Source organism: Chrysochloris asiatica, unplaced genomic scaffold (genome assembly GCF_000296735.1).
Source record: "Chrysochloris asiatica unplaced genomic scaffold, ChrAsi1.0 scaffold00018, whole genome shotgun sequence".
Lineage (NCBI taxonomy): Eukaryota > Metazoa > Chordata > Mammalia > Afrosoricida > Chrysochloridae > Chrysochloris > Chrysochloris asiatica.
In genome coordinates, this window is record NW_006408536.1 from 5,372,493 (window position 1) to 5,384,767 (window position 12,275).

General features: G+C 39.4%; 1 pseudogene; it reads right to left on the reverse strand.

The window, feature by feature from the left end:
- Positions 1 to 374: 374 nt before the first annotated feature.
- LOC102811577 lies at positions 375 to 1,684 on the reverse strand (annotated as a pseudogene).
- Positions 1,685 to 12,275: the final 10,591 nt, after the last annotated feature.

Here is a 12,275-nt window from a genome sequence, read left to right on the forward strand (position 1 = left end):
TAAGAAATATTCCAATGAATGAAATATACCAAATGTCAGTAATAAGGAAGACACATTCCTTTGGGGAAATAGCTGTTTAAAAAAAAAATCCAGTCTTTTTAAGCAAGGGAATTCTGTCTTTTTTTTTCTTTTCTTTTCTTTAAAAATACGTTTTTCCTAAAATATCATTCCACAAAATTGGAAATGAAGAGCTAAAAGATCATGAGAAGAAAGGAGGGTGGGGCGCAAACACCATAAACACAAAGGGGAGTAAAAGTGTACAAACATAAGCAGATTAGGTTCATACTCCAAGATACCAAAGGCTGGTTGAAAAACTTCACTCTTCTGCAAGAACTAGGGTTTGTATTGCTGTGTGCTGACCAGTGAAGACGGATTCACTGCCTTGGAGCAACGCCTCTTCCCACTCCAAATCCTGGTTTCTGCACCATGCCTCCATGAGGAGGGCCTCTCATGCCACCACCTAGCCCACCTCGACAGCCTTCAGGTCCCTGTAGGCAGTTATCTCGACAGTCCCCTTCCCTGGTGGCTCCAGTCTTCTTCTCTTCCACATTCAGGTGGACTTCACCTCTGAACATGATAGGTTCATGTTATCAAACACAACAAACCCCAAATTGGATCATTTCCACCATTGTTAATGCGCAGCTCCACCACATTAAAGCTCTGATTTATCCACTTCATGAGGCACGTTGCCAATAAAGAGTTGGTGGCTGTCAGGGTGTCTCAACAATTCTTCAAGTTTCAGCATCACCTTGATCACCAGCCTCCCAAATTGGTCTAGGGTGCTCTGTGGAGGAATATTTATACATTTGTTTTTGCACTCTTTGATCCCTCTGAAGTGGAATCTGGGATTCAGGCTTAGACTCTGGACGAGGCTGTGAAGTTGGAACTTTAACAACATGAGGTGGGATCCCAGTAACTGGAACAGCTCCACTGGGAGGAACATTTCTACTAGTCACAGATGCCCAAGAAAATGTCCTCAAGTCTTCCTGTACTGTCTGAGCTATGTCTGCAGGTGCACGGGAAGCCCTCTGCTGAGTCTCCTCAGGAGCACTGTCTTCTAACACTGGCTCCGACTTCTCTTCTTGGATTTCAGATACAGGTTCTTGCTCTGTTCTGGTTCTGGATCAGGCTCTGGTTCCGCAACAGGTTCCTCTAAATGTTTGTCTACGTCATTGCTGACAGTCTGATCCTAGACAGTTCCAGCATCATAGGGTACCACCTCTGGTGTCTCTCTTCAGGCTCCTCTACTTCTTCCTCAGATTCCTCCTGAGGCTCAGTGACAAAGCCACCAGAAACTTCATCTGGGTATCTGAAGATATCATTATGAACACAGAACTTATTTGCAACAGAGCCCTCAGGAGCAAGGACAAACGTTTGCATAAATCTTCACAAAGCTTGCTTGTTATTAGAGAGCACCTCCATCACCTGGACCACCATGAGCACCAACATGGTGAAGCTTAGTGTGACAGTTGGTAAAGTTTTGTGTCATCACTTTCCTATGGATTTCTTTTTGTCCATAGATGGCATCTGCTGGTTTTCCATTGAAATCCAATCCTCCATAAACATAAGAAGAGTTCTTAGCGTAAAATCTATGTAGCATGTCTGGGGCCTGGTTCAGCAGTAGATAGTACTCTCTCACAAATTCCCTCCCAGCCAGCAGGGGACTAGGCTTCTCCATAAGCATTGCTTTGGTCAATTCAACCTGCACTGCTGAGCGCGAGAGGAACAGGTTTTGCTCCACAACAGCGTGGATGGCATAGAGCCCTAACGCAACTGTGTCTGTCTAATTGTTACATTTCTTAAAATTTTAGAGAGCATAAAGATTTTGAGGGGTGGAAAGAAGGACAATGTGTTGGTGGGTTTCAATCTATGAAGAGTCAAGTTTCCTAAACAGACTTTGCCTGTTTCCTAAAATCAGTGAAAATCACTGAATTTAAGCAGGCAGGTGACAGAACCAGATGATCTTACCTGCATTGGAAAACTGATTGGCCAGGAGTCATAATGACAGATTTTAGAGTCTTGTTGATTAATTATTTTAAATGGAATGTTTTTATCATAATTACTTTTCGTATTAGTGCACCGAACAGGAAAAGACATGTAGGTGGGTGGTGTTTAGTTTGTTGAGTTAATGTGTGTGAGGGCAGTGCTAGAAACATAGCAAATGATCAATCCCTAAACTTGTGACAATTAATTGATTAGCAAAGAGGGTTTGCTAAAGTAAATTCTAAAGCATAAATGCAAATGAATATATATATTTTAGAATTCATAAAATGGTAAGCTTCACAATGCAAAGATAAAAGCTATATGCATATAGGCATTCTTAGCTATATATTATATTGTTCTTTTGGATAATTGAGACTAATGCACATCTCCTGATACTTGTTTGACTTTTGATGATGGCATTATTAATGACTAATTAGTTAATATCGACTATGCTACCAAGGAGCTCTGGCAGCATAGTGGTTACAAATCGGGCTGCAAACCTTACGGTCAGCAGTTTGAAATTACCAGCTGTTCCTTTGGCGAAAGATGAGGCTTTCTGCTCCCATAAAGATTTATAGCCTTGGAATCCCTGTACAGGGTCTCTATGAGTCAGAACCGACTCCACAGCACATAACAACAACAACAACAACAACATGCTACTTGGGTAAATAAAAAATTATCTGTGGTCTGGCTGTAGAATTTACTTTAATCAACTATTAGAAATGACAAATATGTCATTTTTTGATATTATCTCCTTGCTTTTCAATACGTCTTATTCATCTGTCTTACAAGCTTTCGTATTCCCTTACTAAAAATGTTTTAGGCTGAGCTATAAGTTACAAATGCACTGCTATGTTCTCTTCTTCATCAGGGGAGAATCTTCATCCTCGAAGGGCTGCTTTCAGGGGACCAAACAAGTGAAAGTCTGATGGAGCAAGGTCAGGATTATAGGGAAAATGCTTTAACACCTCAAAAGGAAGTTTTAGAAGAGTGTGAACAGTGTGGGCAGAGGTGTGGGGACATGCATTGTCATGCATGATCACAATGCCACTGGATGGCATTCCTCTGCTTTTAATTGTAATTTAGCCTTCAGCTCTTCCTTGAGCATCACTGTAATGAGAGCACTGTTGATTGTTGAATTCTTTCCTGACAGTGTTCCAGTACTGGCCCTTGAGAATTCCAGAAAACTGTAAGCATCAATTTTCCACCTGAGGGTTGACTTTTGAATTCTTTCTTGATTGGGAATTGAGGATGTTTCCATTCCATACTCTGCCATTTACTCTCAGACTCGTAGTGATGAATCCATCTCTCATCACCAGTAAGGATTTTTTAAAAGAAACTTTTACCTACCTTTGGGTATCGGTCCAACTTTTGTTTGCAGGTGTCCAAATATTTCTGTTTATGCTCTTCCATGAGTTGCTCCGGTACCCATCTCACACAGTTTTCAACAGCTAAGTCTGTTATGGATGATTTCATAGGCAGAGCCATGGCTGATTTGTGAATGATTTGCCACATAATCCACTGTCATTGTCTATTTGACAATGTTGTCATCAGTGGTGGACATGCACAGGTAACTGGAGTGTGGATAATTTTTGACTCACCCTTGTAGAAACCTTAAGCATATCATATACCTTATCCTATATATACATATATACATATGGAGTCCTGGTGTGGCGCTGTAGGTTAATGAGCCAGACTGCTAAGCCATTTGAACAACAAGCTCGGTGATTCAAGTTCACCAGCTGTTCCTCGGTAACCCTATACAGGGTCATATATAAGGAGCTCTGGTAGCATAGTGGTTATGAATCAGGCTGCAAACCTCAAGGTCAGTAGTTTGAAACTATCAGCTGTTCCATGGGAGAAAGATGAGGCTTTCAGCTCCCGTAAAGATTTACAGCCTTGGAAACCCTGTACAGGGTCTCTATGAGCATGGTTGGTGGTTCAAGCTCGCCAGCTGCTCCTCCGAGACCATATACAGGGTTTGGGTCGGAATTGACTCAAAGGCACTTAACGACTATATATATATGTGTGTGTGTGTGTGTGTGTATACATATATAGGATAAAATATATGATCTGTGTTGTTGTTGTTAAGTGCCATTGGGTAGGTTCTAACACAGAGCGACCCTGTATAGGATTTCTTAGGGGCAGTAGGTGTGTTTGAACTGCTGATCTTGTGGTTCACACTCCAGTGCTGATCCTACAGCAAAACACCAGAAGTCCAGGATAAGTATATCATATAGCTTTTCTTATACTTTATCCTCAAAATGACACTATTGAATAGTTATTCTTAACCCCATTTTGTGGCTGAGATTCAGGAAGGTAGTGTCTTTGCCAAAGTCTCACATGTAAAAACTATCACAGGAAGTGTGCTTACTGGCTCTGTTGTTTTGCCTTTCTTTAAGCACTTTGCAAAACAGATGTTGATTATTTCAAAATAATTTCTGTATCAAATGGAATCTAAGTCATAGAAAGCTTTTAAAACTGCTGTTTCAAATGCCTAGTTTTCAACCCACTTTTTTCTACCAGGCTCACTGTTTTGGATGAATTAATTCATACACAGATAATATAGTAACCTACTCTGTCATTAATAAGTAAATGGACCTTTAGAAAGTGAGCAAATTTTCCCTTTCTGCCTATCAGTTTGACAAGGCCAACTATTTAACGGGTAATTTGTTGTATGTCTAAAATTTATCTTAGGGGGTATAAAAATTTGGAAAAGATGAATAGAATGAAAGGTACATGACTTACACATAAAACAAGACAGAAATATTCAAGGTAAATGAATCATGTTGAATTCTATAATTAAAAGAAAATAATTGAATATTTCAGAGCTATCTTAATAATTTTTTTCTATATGAAATTTAAGATTGTATTATAATCACAAGCTATTTTCCCCTTTTTCTGTACTTGCTATTATGTTTCCTAGAATAGAGTATTTCTTATGGACATTTTTAAACTGGAATAATAGGGACAGATACTTGACATGCGACACAGCTTGTCAATTTGAAGACTAAGGTGAGCCTGACCCAAGCCATGGTATTTTTAACCCTTTCATATGCATGTGAAAATTGGGCAATGAATAAGGAAGACTGTAGAAAAATCAAACCATTTAAATTATGGTATTGAAGAAGATTGAAAGTACCATGGATTCCCAGAAGAACAAAACTGTCTTAGAAGAAATGTAGTCAAAATGTTCCTTAGAAGCAAGGATGGTGAGGCTTCATCTCCTGTTCTTTGGAGATCTTGTCAGGAAGGCTCAGTCCCTAGAGAAGAACACTGTGATAGTTAAGTTTTTGTGTCAAATTAGCTTGGTGGGGATTCTCAGTGGTTTAATAGCTAAGATACAATGACCTTCCAAAAGGAGATCATATGATGGAATCACTCACATGATGTGATCAACTTTGATTTGATGGAATTATCAGATGGTTGTAAATTCTCACTTCTATGACGTTAATGAGGCCAGATGCAATCTACAGGATTAGGCTGTACTTTAAGTCAATCTCTTTTGAGATGTAAAAGGAGAGGGAAGTGAGCAAAGCTCAGAGAGACCTACTACCACCAAGACACAAGAGCTGGGAGTTGAGTGTGAGCTGGATTTGGGGCTACTGCACTGTGAAGCTCCTAAATCAGGGCAAGACTGTGGCCAAGACACCTGGAGCTCTCCAAGGAATACTGGAATTACAGATGACGAGAGGAGACAGGCCCCTTTCCCCAGAGCCCATAGAGAAAGACTTACTCTAGAACCAGCACCCTGAATTTCGACTTCTAGCCTCCTAAGTGTGCGAGAATAAGTTTCTGGTTGTGATAGCAGCATTAGATAACCCAAACAGACATCATGCTTGTTAAAGTGGAGGTTCAGAGGAAAAGAGAAGGAGCAGCCCCCAACAAGATGGAATGACAACAGGCTCAAACATAGTAATTATAAGGACCGCACAGGACTGGGCAGTGTTTTGTTCTGTTGTGCATAGAGTCGCTATGAGTCGTAACCTACCAACAACAACAGCAACAATAGGAATAGACTTTTCTCAAATTTGGCAATGGATTTTAGCAACCTCAAATCATTAAGAGCTTGATTTATTATCTATTTATTATTATATACATGATCATAAGCTAGGAAATATTCCTGATGAGAAAGAAATTACTTATGTGGCTGCTGCTGTGTGTTACTGAGTTGGTTCTGACTCATAGAAACTCTGTATAGGGTTTCCAAAGCTATAAACTTTGCAGTTAGCAGCCCAACGCATAACCCATTATACTACCAGGGCTTCTTGTGTGGCTCTACTTTCCTTATTTATTAAAAGAAACTCAAGTAGTGATTGAAATAAAACAATTTTAAAATTCTATCTTAGATTTTGCCAGTGGGCTTTCATGCAAATGGCCAATGGCAGACATAATAAGTAAACGACAGAAAAATGCTAAAAGATTTCACTTAAACAATGTCAATAAATTTTCATCTTGACAACAAATAATGACAGATGGCTACCTTCTTAGTGACAGTTTTAACTAATATGGTTCTGACACTTAAAAGGATCGCTTCCCTAATGACACAGAGTGTCCTTTTATGAAAATGATTTGGGCATAGTCCTTTTCATGACTATTAATGCACATGTCAAATGAGTTCTTTTTTAATGGACTATCTTGATACAACTTTACAATCTTAAGCAATCTGTAGCATTGTAGTACATTTGTGTCTTGACCTTAACAACATAATAAAGATGCACTAAATTATAGGAATCTATCCTGGCATGGCTCTGTAAGATAAGCACTGGATTGCTAACCACAAAATTGGTGATTCAAACCCACCAGCTACTTCTTGGAAACCCTACACAAGGCCGCTATGAATCTGAACCACCTCCAAAGAACAGAATGAAAACAACAACATCCATACAATAGGTAAAAGAAGACACAGTATCTAGTATATTGTGTTGTTGTTTTTGTTGTTAAATGCCATCGAATCGGTTCTGACTCATAACAACCCTGTATAGGGTTTCCAAAGAGCAGCTGGTGGCTTTGAACCACACACTAGTGTTTATCTTACAGCACCACTAGAACATCATTAAATATCTATAGGAAGCTGATGATGCCATCCATGATAAACAGCAGCTAAGCAATGAATATTATTATTTTGATTAAAGATATGCATCAATATTTCCTCATTTAAATTAGAAGTATTTCATAGCAAGAAATACTTAGGCTTCACAGTTAAATCTCTTTCCATTCACTTATGCTTTTATCCAAACTAAGCAGCCTAAAGGCATATGGTTAGCTAATAAAATATACTGTTGTTGGCTGTTTTCTAAACTCAGATTCCCCCATTTCCTTTTCATCACTCTCCTTGTAACAAGGCTTGCCTGCCTATATGTTACACAACTTTGCTTGCTAAAATTAAGAGGACTTGAAGCATTTATTGATGTAAAGTTGCCAAGAATTTAATTTTAGTTGGTTCCACAATCAATCCCTGTAGAAATAGCAGTCAAGAAATCAAACAACGTATTGTATTGGCAAAAGACCACTTTAAAGTGTTAAAAGGCAAAGATGTCACTTTGAGGACTAAGGTCCACCTGACCCAAGCCATTGTATTTTCAAAAGCTGGACAATCAATAAGGACTAAAAAAGAATTGACAGATTTGAGTTATGGTGTTAGTGAGGAATACTGAGTATACCATTATCTGCCAGAAGGTAGAACTCTGTCTTGGAAGCTAGAATGTTCCTTAGAAGTGAGGATGGTAAGACTTCACCTCACATACTTGTGTTTTTTTTTAACATTTTATTGTGAATTGAATGAATATTTACAGACAAGATCATCGGCCCTACATTCAACAAATTATGTGACTTGCCTCATATTGATGACTACAAATCCCTCCCTGCAATAGCAGCCGTACTATTTCCTTCCTGTGACGCCCCATTTATATCTAATATTTCACAAACGAAGAAAGGAAAAATCTTTGATGTATACGTACAAAACAAAACAAAAAATATAGTCAAGCCAGCCTCCTGCCTGCAGGCACACAGCCTTACTCAGTCCATGGGCCTGGAGCCAACAATTACTCTGTCTCTCCATGTGACCGTCTCTGCTGTCACCGCTCTTCTAGGTAGGGATCTCACACTCCACTCATGCTCTTCCTTCTTGATGGTCCTGGGATCATCTGATCCTGAAATGAAAGATTAACTACTCCCTGCTTTTAGTACACATCTTCTATAATTACATGTGTGACAATCACAATTAATCCTGATAACAATTATTCACAATTGATTCATAAAATCCTATCACCATCTTCCATATCAATTAGATCCATCTGTAAGAGAGGAAAGCTATGCAGTGGGGATTCTGCCTTACTCCCTCATTCTGAAACTGACCACATTCATGAAAGTTTGCATTCCAGCCACTTCATGCCTTTACACTCCCCCCACCCCATTTTCAATAGGCAATGTCTAAATTGTCAGTCCCTACCAACCCAGTACACTGAGGAAACAAGTTTGTTCCTTGATATGCAGAAACCTACCATTCTGGTTGGAATTTAAAGCAACTGCATCCATAAGCAAAAGTTCAGTTCATCGAATTTTAGCAATTACATCTTTCTCTTCAACTGGTCAATATCTTTTCATCTAGTCATCGAAGCTAGGTGAAATTGATACTAGCTGCAAACTTGTAAAGCTATTTCTTTTTAAAGTTCTATTAGACTTTGATTTATGTATTTTGAGTCTCTATCATTGTGAGCATAGATATTATTATTATTATGTTCTCTTGTTCAATTGATCCTTTAATGATGAAATAATGTCCTTCTTTGTCTCTTTTGATGGTTTTTGCATTAAGGTCTATTTTATCAGAAATTAATATTGCCACTCCTGCTATTAGCTTGCTACGATTTTTCCATCCTTTAATTTTTAATCTATGTTTGTCTTTGTGTGTAAGGTATGTCTCTTATAGACAGCATATTGAAGGTTCTTGTTTTCTTATGAATTCTGTTACTCTCTGTCTCTTGACTGGTGCATTTACTCCACAGACGTTCAGGTATGAATTGATTGTAGTCATTTTGCTTTTTTTTTGGTTTGTTTGTTTGTTTGTTTGTGTGTGTGTGTGTATGTGGTGCTGCTGGTTTCTTTTTTTCCACATTTTTTCCTATGCTGAGTTTGTTTTTGGGGTGCTTTTTCTTGTCAAATTCTTCACAGTTTCAATGTTTACAAAATCTTCATGGGTTTTCCTTTACTTGATTTGATTTGAAGGTATATTATGTTTCTTTGAAGTTACCTTGTAATTTACTGATTTCTTCCCCAATTTAAAACCACCTGTTTTATTTTGAAATCTACTTGACTTCCTTACCATTTGGTATTCTGTAGCTATACTTACCCCTCTTTTTGCTCTGTAGTTGTCTTCATTATAGATCAATAGCTCTTATTCCCTATCTTCAGTCTTGTAGTTTGTTTTACTCTGGATACTTCTGTGTTGTTGTTAAGTGCCGTCAAGTTGGATCCAACTCATAATGACCCTGTATAGGGATTCTGAGGAGTGGCTGGTGAGGTTTGAACTGCCAACCTTGTGGTTCAAACCAACCTTGCGGTCCAGTGCATTATCCTGCAGTGCCACACCAGGACTCCGGATACTTCTATAGCTGGATTGAATTCTGGGTCGTGTTGCCATGTATGTCAATCTACTGTTGTGTCTGCCATTGTTGGTTCTCAGTCCAAAGGACTCCCTTTAGCAATTTTTGTAAAGCTGACTTGGATTTTACAAATTCCTTTAATTTCTGTTTATATGGAAATGTTCTAATTTGACCATTGTATTTGAGGGACAATTTTGCTGGGTATATGATTCTTGGTTGGCAAATGTTTTCTTTCAAAGTTTTGTATATATCTCCCCATTGCCATCTCACCTGCATGGTTTCTGCTGAAAGGTCATTAGCATTTCGTTAAGAACCTTTCTTTTTTTTGTTGACCCTCTACTTTACCAAGTATGATGTTCTTCTTGAGGGACTGGACATGATAACATGTCCAAAGTATGTGAGACCAGCCATCTTGAGAGTTGGTGAATGGCTTTAGAGATGAGAAGACATATTCATGTTGCAGAAACCTACTTGTGGTTCATGGAGACAAAGGTGTGATTTTCTTTGATTGTTTTTTTTTTTTTTTTCCCTTTTTTCCTGATCAGCGTACAGTCCTAGGGAATCTCCTGCTTTCCAGGTGGTCAGAGTCATTTGGAGGCTGTGAGTCCCGGGTAGGAGCAATCTACAGTAACCCGAGTAGTGCAGGCTCTGATCCAAATCTGCAACATCAACCCTGGCCAACTGTGGACTGGCTCTCACTATGACAGGGGAATTGAACAGATGGGTGGGATAGAGAAAAAAGTGAAAGAAAAAAAAAAAGTATGAAGTGGAGGCAGGCAATCTTTGTGGGCCCTTCCTGATGCAGTGAGGTCACACAGTGGCTGCAAGAATGGGCTCAAATGTGACATCAGATTGTAAAGATGGCACAGTTTCATGTAATGCTTGCTCTGTTATATATAGTGTTGCTATGAGTCAGAACCAACTTGACTAATGTCCTTAATGACACAATTTTTTTTTCATTTATCTTATTGCAGTCAAAGACTCAACTGTTCAGAGAAATGTCAAGTACCATTGAGTTGGTTCTGATTCATAGCGACCTTGTATAGCGTTTCCAAGTAGCAGATGGTGGGTTTGAACTGCCGACTTGGTGGTTCACAGTGCAGTGTGTAATAGAATATATTTATTCTGAGTTGATATGATTTGAATTAGGTAGCATCAGTTGAAAGTATTGGAAGGCACTCTGAAAGGGGATAGTGAAAACCCATTAGAGATCCGGGCAGGGAGCATCCTGAGGGCCATTGTAATTGCCTCCGTGTTAGTTCTCAGAGTACATGCAGCATTTCAAGGTCCGTAGTTATAAAAATGGTGTCATTAAGGACATGCCATATATCCTAAAATATTACTTATATTCAAACCTTGGAGTTCATGCTTCTCAAAATTGACTGCACATATGTCGGGGTTTTCCCTCGACATAGTTGTCACGAGTGTTTGGTTCACAAGGAGGGGAGATCCAGCGGCGATAGGGATAGCGAAAGAATACACAGACAAACAGAAGAAGGGAGACAATGAGGCACCCCAAAGCCAGGGTGGATACATCACTGGTGGGCAGGCTTGGGACTACAGGCATCATGGCCTCTGCAGGCAGCAACTCACTGCCCTGCAATCTTTACTGCATGCCTTCCAACCCGTAATGTACTGCCATCGTTACTCCATGCCTTCCAACCAGTAATGCACACCTGGGGAGGCCCAGGCCTCTGCTTTATTTAGGGGAGGAGTTTCACACCAAGCTGGGAGGGACTTAGGCAAGGTACAGCTAACATCAGTACTTTTCCAGACATTCAGGTAACTTTACATCATACTTCACTGATTCGAATCCCAGGCCAGCAACTTGGATTCTCAGGCCCAATTAACATATCTATAGCCCCTGAGGTCAGTTGGGGGAAGGTGAGAGTTCTGCAGGAGATGCCCAGGTGAATGGGCTGCACCTGGAAAAGGGATTAGGGAGGATGGGTTCTTTGTCTATAGAACAAAGAACCGAGAAGTAGCTAAGATATTTTTAGTTAATCCTTTGGAGAAAGGTTTAACCTTGCAACCTTTAGTCTTAGGCTTTAGGAAAATATCACATTTATCTGTGGATTTTCAAAGGCTCCAGTGTATTAATTTAATATATATACCTGAATATTAAGATGAAAGCAATTTTCCATTAACTGCCAGTGGCCTCATTTGTTACACTCAGCCCTAGAGGGCCTCGAACCTCTGACTAGTCTTACACGGTCTGCAACACACATAGATAATTTTCCAAAAGAGCCCAATGGCCAAGTCAAAACCTTTACTGCTAAGCTGCTTACTGGGCTATTGCTTGGCTTACAGGTGATCCCAGGAAAGTGAGTTCCTTAAAGTCTCAGGATTCAAAAGGACAAGTAAGAGTAGATGACTTGGATGAGTCAACCCAACTCCATGGACCCAGAAATCTGGATTCCAGAAAAATTTAAATGATTGCTTATTATTCTCCTCATCATTGGGTCTTGATTTTGGGGCCCCTGGTTTAGTCTGACCATTTCCAAAACATTTTATCAGACCATTTTGCTCTCCTAAAGGCATGTGTGTTCCTCAACAAATTTCCTTATTCCCCTTTCAAAGAACTTAAATAATAACTCAATTTTTGTGGGTACAAAACTATTCTAATTCTCTGGAATCCAGATTTTTGGGTTCATGGAATTGAGATGATTCACCCAGGCCATTCATTCTTAG